This window comes from Alexandromys fortis, unplaced genomic scaffold, assembly GCF_014885135.2.
Source record: "Alexandromys fortis isolate MF-2015 unplaced genomic scaffold, M_Fortis_MF-2015_v1.1 scaffold_112, whole genome shotgun sequence".
Taxonomy (NCBI): Eukaryota; Metazoa; Chordata; class Mammalia; order Rodentia; family Cricetidae; genus Alexandromys; species Alexandromys fortis.
Window position 1 is genome coordinate 3,926,760 of NW_026068013.1, and position 8,077 is coordinate 3,934,836.

Sequence of the window (8,077 nt, forward strand, 5' to 3'; positions counted from 1 at the left end):
GGAGAGACCCAACAGCTCTGCTCTCTGGAGCAGAGACACCAGGATGGACGGAGGCTAGACTCTTCCCGGTAAGCGCACCTTGGGGTGCTTACACACATCATTAGAAATGGGCTAGTCCAGGTGCGAGAATTAGCCTGTAAGGGCTAGAGTTCATGGGCCAAGCAGTTCTTAAATGAATACAGTTTGTGTGTTGTTATTTCGGGCATAAGCTAGCCAAGCGGCCAGGGTGTTGGGGACGCAGCCCCGCCGCTCATATTTCAACACAGATACAACATATAGTCATGATTAGGCATCATCTCATATACCTAACACACACACACACACACACACACACACACACACACACAATCCCATATGGGTCTGCTAGGTCTTCTGTCACAAGGTAATCCAGAAATTGATCAATTATTGTTTGGAAATGTGCTGAAGGCCTCTGAATTTCATAAAAACTAATGTCAATAGCAAAGGTTTAAAAAGGGACTTTTCCATAACATGGCAACAAGCAAAGGAGATTATAAAGAAATGTCTTACTTGTTCTTTATATAACCAAACATCACAACCTACAGGAAGTAACCCAAAGGGTACTCAGAGGAATGAAATCTGGCAGGTGGCTGTGTTCCATTTTGTAAAATTTGGAAAACTAAAATATGTACACCAAACCATTGATACCTATTCAGGTTTTCAATGCATAACTGCTTTGAGTCAAGAAAAAAACTGCTTCGGTAATCATACAATTGCTATAAGTTATGGCCATCATGGGAATATATGCACAAATAAAGACATATACTGTTCCAGCATATGTCTCTAAGTAAATGAAACAGCTTTTGCTTATTATATTATAAAGCATATTACAGGTATACCACACAATCCTTTAGGATGGGCAGTTACAAAAAAATCAAATCAAACTCTAATGGATATGTTAAATAAATAGAAAGGGATGAAAAATTCCCCCAGAAATAGAGTGCATAATATATTTTTTAACTTTGAATTTTAAAAATGTTAATGAGAAAGTAAAAACAGCTGCAGAGAGACATTGGATATCAGAAAAAGCTACAGAACTAAATTAGCTAATATACTTTAAGATGTACCAACATCAGGATGGAAACCAAAATGCATGTTATGTTAGGAAAGGGGTTTTGCTTTTGTTTCCACAGGAGAAAAAAAAAAGGCTATAAATGTAATCAAAATTAATAGAGATTTAATTTGTATAAGAAACACTTCTTAATTAGAAGAGACAATAGTTCATCAATCACTATGACTTTTTTAATCTGAACTAACCTATAAAACTAACAAATGCTTTTCATTTGATCAGATATAATTTGCCGAAAGAGAATCTCCCCAAAATTAGGGATGGAGAAGAGTTTTATTCCTGTCTTTTCAGGAGAATAAAGGTATCCAGCTAAGGAATCTGAAGACTATTGGACAAAAGAGACATCTTAAAAAAAGGGACAAATCATCCAGAAAAAAATGTCTCAGGAAAAAGAATAAAATGGTCTATTGGCATATTGTATCTCCAACAGGAAAAAATTTCATAAATATTTCCAAATGTTTGATTTTGCTGTTCTCTACAGACATACAATGCAAATATTCTTTTTGTAATTCTAGTCCTATTAAAGACTAAACTGGCTTTGGCATTGGAATGTGGTTCTCTCCTCCTCTAATTTGAAGCATGCTTATTACAGTGAAATACAAAATCTATGTCTCATGTCAGAAGTACCCTGATATGAGACAGAAGAAAAACAAAAGTTTAAGGATGATTTTATTGCAACAAATATCATAATCCTTTGACATATTTTCCTTAAGGCTTAAGATTTATAGGATTAATACATATATATTAATTTATATATATTATATATATTAAGCTTTTGTTGTATTATTAATGGTCATATAGAGTATTCACTGATTCTAGAGAAAGGTTTCATCTACTTTCCTTTACATGATTTTGCTGCTTAGTCTCTATCAGTTTTCTGCAGTAAACCAGGAGCATACCTAACAGCAACCTTTAAAGTCTCCATAAGGAGGATGGATCCCCACAACAATGACTCCTCCAGAACTATGATAGTACTACCAAGCTGAAAAACACCACCTAAGGATTGCCTTTGAACTTCAAACATCTCAGAATAATTTTAAGGCAGCTAGCTGAGATGATTCAATCTTACAGACTATTCTAGCCAGTACTAGAGACAAGTCCTGCACTTTTCCATTATACTGGACAAAAACTGATACAGCTACCTTGCCCAGAACTTGACGGTTAATCCACAATTTTTCTTTTCAGGATGCTCTAAAGACATCCTCACCCCCAGACAGCAGGAAGTAAGTTTAGAATTCAATGCCCACATTCCCAAGAGGTGAGGTAGGTGGTGTTTGGTCATTCAATGGATTATGGATATATGTTATTGTTTAGGGGACTAGTTACAAATTATTGGTAATGGTCATTAAAAACCTAAACAAATGTTCTCATTTTGCAAACAAACAAACAAACAAAAAAACCAGGGATACAGATATGATAGGATAAAAGGATAGATTATTGAATCTACTTTGAAAAGAAAAAAGGAAGATATAGATACCATAAGATATAAAGATAAATTACTGAATCTACTTTAAAAAGTAACAACTAGTTTTAAATGTTTTACATTGGATTAAACTTTTCTATATTGTATATAAATTTTGTATATTGACATTAATTTTGTTAGAACATACTATACATACATTTCTACTTGTGTTCAAGGTAGTGTACCTATATAACTCATTTAACAATATAATGCAAATTTATAGTCCTTGAAATTATTATTACCAGCTCTTTAGGATAATATGGAAAGACAGGTTAGTAGTTAATCACTTAGTATAATTGAACTTGTTGTCACATTAAGTATGTTTTCAAGGTCAAATAAAAATATATTTTAGATATACAGGTTATCTTCAAACACTTCAGAGATATATAGAATATGGCATTTAATGAGATTTAATAATCTAGGTTTTTCTTTTTTATGACAATGAGAAATACCTGTGCCTGGCAGCACCAATCTGCTTCAGAGAAGAAAATAATTAACAAAGAAACTCCACATGGAGTTTACTTTCTTAGTGGCAAAAGTAAGACTGAGCAAAAAAAAAAAAATGCCCTTGCCTTGACTGCTGACAGTATGCTATCCTAATTGAATACAAATAGGACTCAAAAGAAAGTGACTGTCAAATATTGTCATGGCAAGGCAGACTACTGCTCAGAATATCCTGTTTCAAAGAAAAGTCTGTTGGATATGCAAGGCCTGTAGGTCAAAGATGGATGCCCAATGTTGAAGTGGAAGTTTGATTGAGTGCCCAGACAGCTAGCTGTTTCTGCCATTTCTCACATTTTTGGGAAGTCTCTTGCTTGTACTTCCTGCTTGCTCAGTTAATATAATTTCCTTCTGAGTTTCTGTGATAGTTGAAGACTATATTATAGTTATAATCTCCCTTCTTTAGGTGACTTGGAAAAGAAATTCACTAGAGAAATGTGAAGTATATAAGGTTAAGAGATATCAAAAGATAATTTTGGATGGTATGCACGCTGTCATGAAAGTAAATTAGGCACAAAAATTTGGACTCCTCAAGATAGGATAGATGTGGAAGTATTTTCTCTGAATTTGTCGAATGCATATAGACTAGACATTGTTGATGTATTTGTTGCCTGTATATATTATATATAATTTTTCTTATATTATTTATAGCCTTAATTTCTCATTTTAGGCATAAAATGTAGCGGTATGTTATTATTGTTATTATTTTTTGCCTTAAGACCAGAGGCAAAACTAAAGCCACTAGAAGTAAGGTGTTGGTGACACACCTTTAACTTCAGGATTTGAGAGACAAAATTAGATGGGTCACTGTGAGTTCAAGGCCACCCTGGTCTATACATAATCAATGTAGAAACAAATCTAGGTTGTGGTACTCCCACCTTTAATCCCAGTCCTAGTCCACATGACTTTAATCCCAGCATTAGAGGGAATACAAAATGGCAGAAGAGAGAGTCTTAGTCTGTTAGTTTGCAGTCACCCAGCCTTGGTAGAAGTAAGACTTCTCTAGTGGCTATGCTGTGTTGCTTTTTCAGGTTTTAGAGTGGAATCCATATTTCTGTCTCTGGTGTTTTTATTATTCATTCTGCACGATAACAGCAAAAACATGAAACCATCCAGGTGGCTCTTCTGGTAGCCCAGAAGACTAAAACTTTATGGATACCCAAGGATGTAGAAACTGGAACTGATGTCTCAGAATTGCAATCAGGATTCAATCTTCACATCATAGCTAACAGGCTGTGTAGAAGGAATATATAGGGCATACATGGAACTCCATGGTAACAAGCCTCCCTAGTTGTAGAGCTTGTGTCATGATTGAGAGAAGAAGAACAAAATATTTAGTCTTTGGATTGGAGCCTATGTGTTTGGCTAGAGATGTTAAAATTCCCTGGGACCAGAGGAATCACTCTGCTTTCCCTGATGTATTAGTGTACATATTGGCAGCACATTTCAGGAATACTTGTCCCCTGTTAAGCTGTGTGACAATACTTATGAGGCATTTATGCCTGAGGCCAATCATTTTCATCATCACTGTATTGATCTGATACCCTCTGAAAAGTGTCTACTAGGTGATAATTAAACAGCATGCAGTTCATTATCCAGGCTAATTCCTCTGGGTAAACACATATAATTAACCATATTATTTTCTGAAATAATATCTTGTTGTTACATTCAGCCATATATTTCTTCTCCAAATTTTAAATTGACTTTGAGGAAAGAAATTATATTTTATATATTCCAGTACAATTCCAATTCTTTCTGAATACAAAACAAATATACATGAATCATGGTAATGAACTGGAAACATTCATGTAGCAGGGACAGAAAGCATCTGAAATGTTATAAAGTTCACCCTCAGTTTTCTTTTATCAGCTATATAAATTGTCAAGCTGTAATAAGAAAACCAACTTCTGCAAATGTTACTCACACTGATATTGGTTTGTTTACTTCTGCTGGCACCTTGGATTTTGAGCACTAGACAGATTAATCTGCAGAACAAACTGCTTTGTTCTCCAAGCAGAGGCAGCTTTTCATCCCTGCTTGTCATCTCTCTCTCTAGATCATAGTTCATGCAAGGATTCTATCCATCTTGATTAAGAGAGAAAGGGGGGATTCTGTCAGTTAAGTCAATGTCATACCAGAGGAAAAGATAGCAATGTGTTAATAATACTCTTCCACAATTGGTGTGTTGCCACAATGGGACATGTCCTATTGTCTCTATGGTTAATTTGTTAATAATACTTTTCCACAATGGGTGGACTACTACAATGGAACATGCCCTATTGTCACTATGCCTGGAGAATTTTACTTTCATCACAAATGTTGCTATCATCAATGTTTAAAAGAGTAAAGAGAAACAAGAGTATGTCTTCATGCATTTCCATTCAACAATCTTATAAGGGTGCAAGAGAACTCACACAGCAAGTGTAAGATTTTACACTTTTTCTGTAGAGGTTCATGAGGACCTACTTGTAAAATTCTTAGAAACTTGTATGAAACACACAAACCATCAAATACAGATAAATATATTATTTGCACATGAATCTACTGATATTTTAATTATTGTCTATAGTCCTATGAACCCTCAGTCAGCACCCCAATGGCTATTCGGGTCACAGCCTGATGGGGCTTCCAGTCCTGTGGCTCTGGTTCTGCCACAGCTACATTATGTATGTTTAAATTAAGTCTCTATCATTCTATTTATTGATGTGACTCAGGAGTCAAAGGAAAAAAAACCTGCTATCTCAGAAATCCGGAGTAGCTTTTTGGCTAGAGATAATGTGAAAGAGGTGTCTTTTCCTTGTCCCAGAACCAAGAGAGCACAAACTCCAGTGCCCTTCCTTCCTTCCTGTGTGCCTTTTCTATCCACATTGCTGGCTTCTCTATGACCAATTTCAGACAGATAGTAACTGGCTCTGCCCCATCACTCAAGGGATAATTTTATTGGGCAGGGTTTGGAGTGTCAGAGTCCTATCAAAATATCCCACAGCAATATTCTATAATTAAAATAAAAATGTAATTTCTGGGGGCATTTCTTGGAATCTAATAATTGATGTTGAGGTGGCGTATGTCAGAGTCCCACAGCTGGTGGTGTTCTAGTTAGTGTTAACTGACTCCTTGCAGGAGACAAAAGGAGTTGTTTTAACATGGACATTCCTAACATTAGTTCTTTGCAGTCTTGCTGGTTCAGGCTGTTGTTATGTTATGACTGGATGGAAGGATGGGCTCAGTGAGCTTAACACAGACAGACCACTCAGTGCTCCCATTAATGGTTGCCACTGTCATCTTAGTTCTTAAGGTTGAGAGTGTTGTGGTTTGAATGTGCAATGCCACGCACAGGTTCATGTGTTTGATATCTTTTCCCCCAAATAGTAGAACTGTTTTGGAAGGTTGTAAAACCTTTAGAAAATGGAGATTTGGGGAAGGGAATAAATTACTTTAGGACAGACTTTGAGTGACTATATAATCTTTACCTATCCATTCATCTATCCATCCATTCATTCATCTGCCTGCCTTCCTACCTATATATCTGTCCACCCATCTCTCTTCTATATACATATCTTAATTTTTCATCCTGCCACCTCATCCATAGAATGCCAGTTCAGCTGTATTAGTGGGGTTTCTGCTTCTTTTGTAGTTCTCTCAAAACCAACAAATCTCATAATTTTGGGTACCAGAACACTGTGTTGTCTTTCATTCTTGAGATTAAATGTAGTTTCTTAGAGTTGATTAAGTTGAGATACTTGAAAACATTTTTGAACCTTTTATGCCCATTTTTATAGGAATTTTAGGCAGAACCTGGGCAATGATTGCTCTAGGATAAATTTCAGACCCTGAAATGTGAGCCTCTTGTGAACTGATACTCCGTATTATGAACTTCTTGACTTCGGTTGTTTTGAAAAAACATTCTGTCATACTCGATCTTTTTAGGTATTGTTGCTTACTCCTCTTTTTTAAGCTCACAAGAGCTGAGGACACTAGATCAAATTTATTATTCTTTTCTTACTAGTCAATGGAGACAGTCAAATTCCACTTTTTGGGTAACTTAAAATTAAAAAAAAAATTCCTAGGATGTGTGTGTGTGTGGCAGAGAGAGATCTAGAAAAAGACCCAATAAAACTAATACAAGCTTTTCTCCACTGTGTTCACTACATTGCTCAGCTCCATCTGTACACAGGACCCGTTCTCACCTGCAAAGTAACTTCCTGTGTAACCAGGAAGAGGGAGCATGGCTGTTCCATGCCATGGTGGGGATCGGGCCATATGGAACAAACATTGGTAAGAAGAGAAGAAGAAGAAAGGCAGTGTAAAACAAGATGACTCATGGATTTGAAATCCATGCAAGACTTTAGAGAATGAGCAAATAGGAAACTATCCAAAGCTCTTAAGAAAGCAATGGCTATTATGGAAAATACACTAGCAAAATTCATATTATAGAAAATTTAAGGTAAGTCAGGTGGTGGTGGCACACACCTTTAATTCCAGCACTTGGGAAACAGAGGCAGGTAGATTTCTGTGAGTTTGAGGCCAACCTGGTCTACTGATGGAGGAAGGTCATTGGCTAAAAAAATAAAGAAACTGCTTGGTTGGCCCTCATAGGTTAAAACATAGGTGGGAGGAGTAAACAGAACAGAATGCTGGGAGGAAGAGGAAGTGAGCTCAGAGACGCCATGCTCCCCTCTCCCGGGCAGATGCGATAGCTCTGCTCTCTGAGGCAGACGCGATCGATGAAGTTCCGGCCCAGGATGGACGTAGGCTAGAATCTTCCCTGTAAGCGCACCTTGTGGTGCTACAAAGATTATTAGAAAGGGGCTAGTCCAGGTGCAGAGTTAGCTGAGAAGAGGCTGGATATAATGGGCCAAGCAGTGTTTAAAAGAATACAGTTTGTGTGTTGTTATTTTGAGGCATAAGCTTGCCAGGCGGCCAGGGTGCTGGGGACGCAGCCCTGCTGCTCCTCCGTACAACAGTCTACAAGAGCTAGTTCCAGGACAGGCTCCAGTGCTGCAGAGAAACCCTGTCTCGAAAAACCA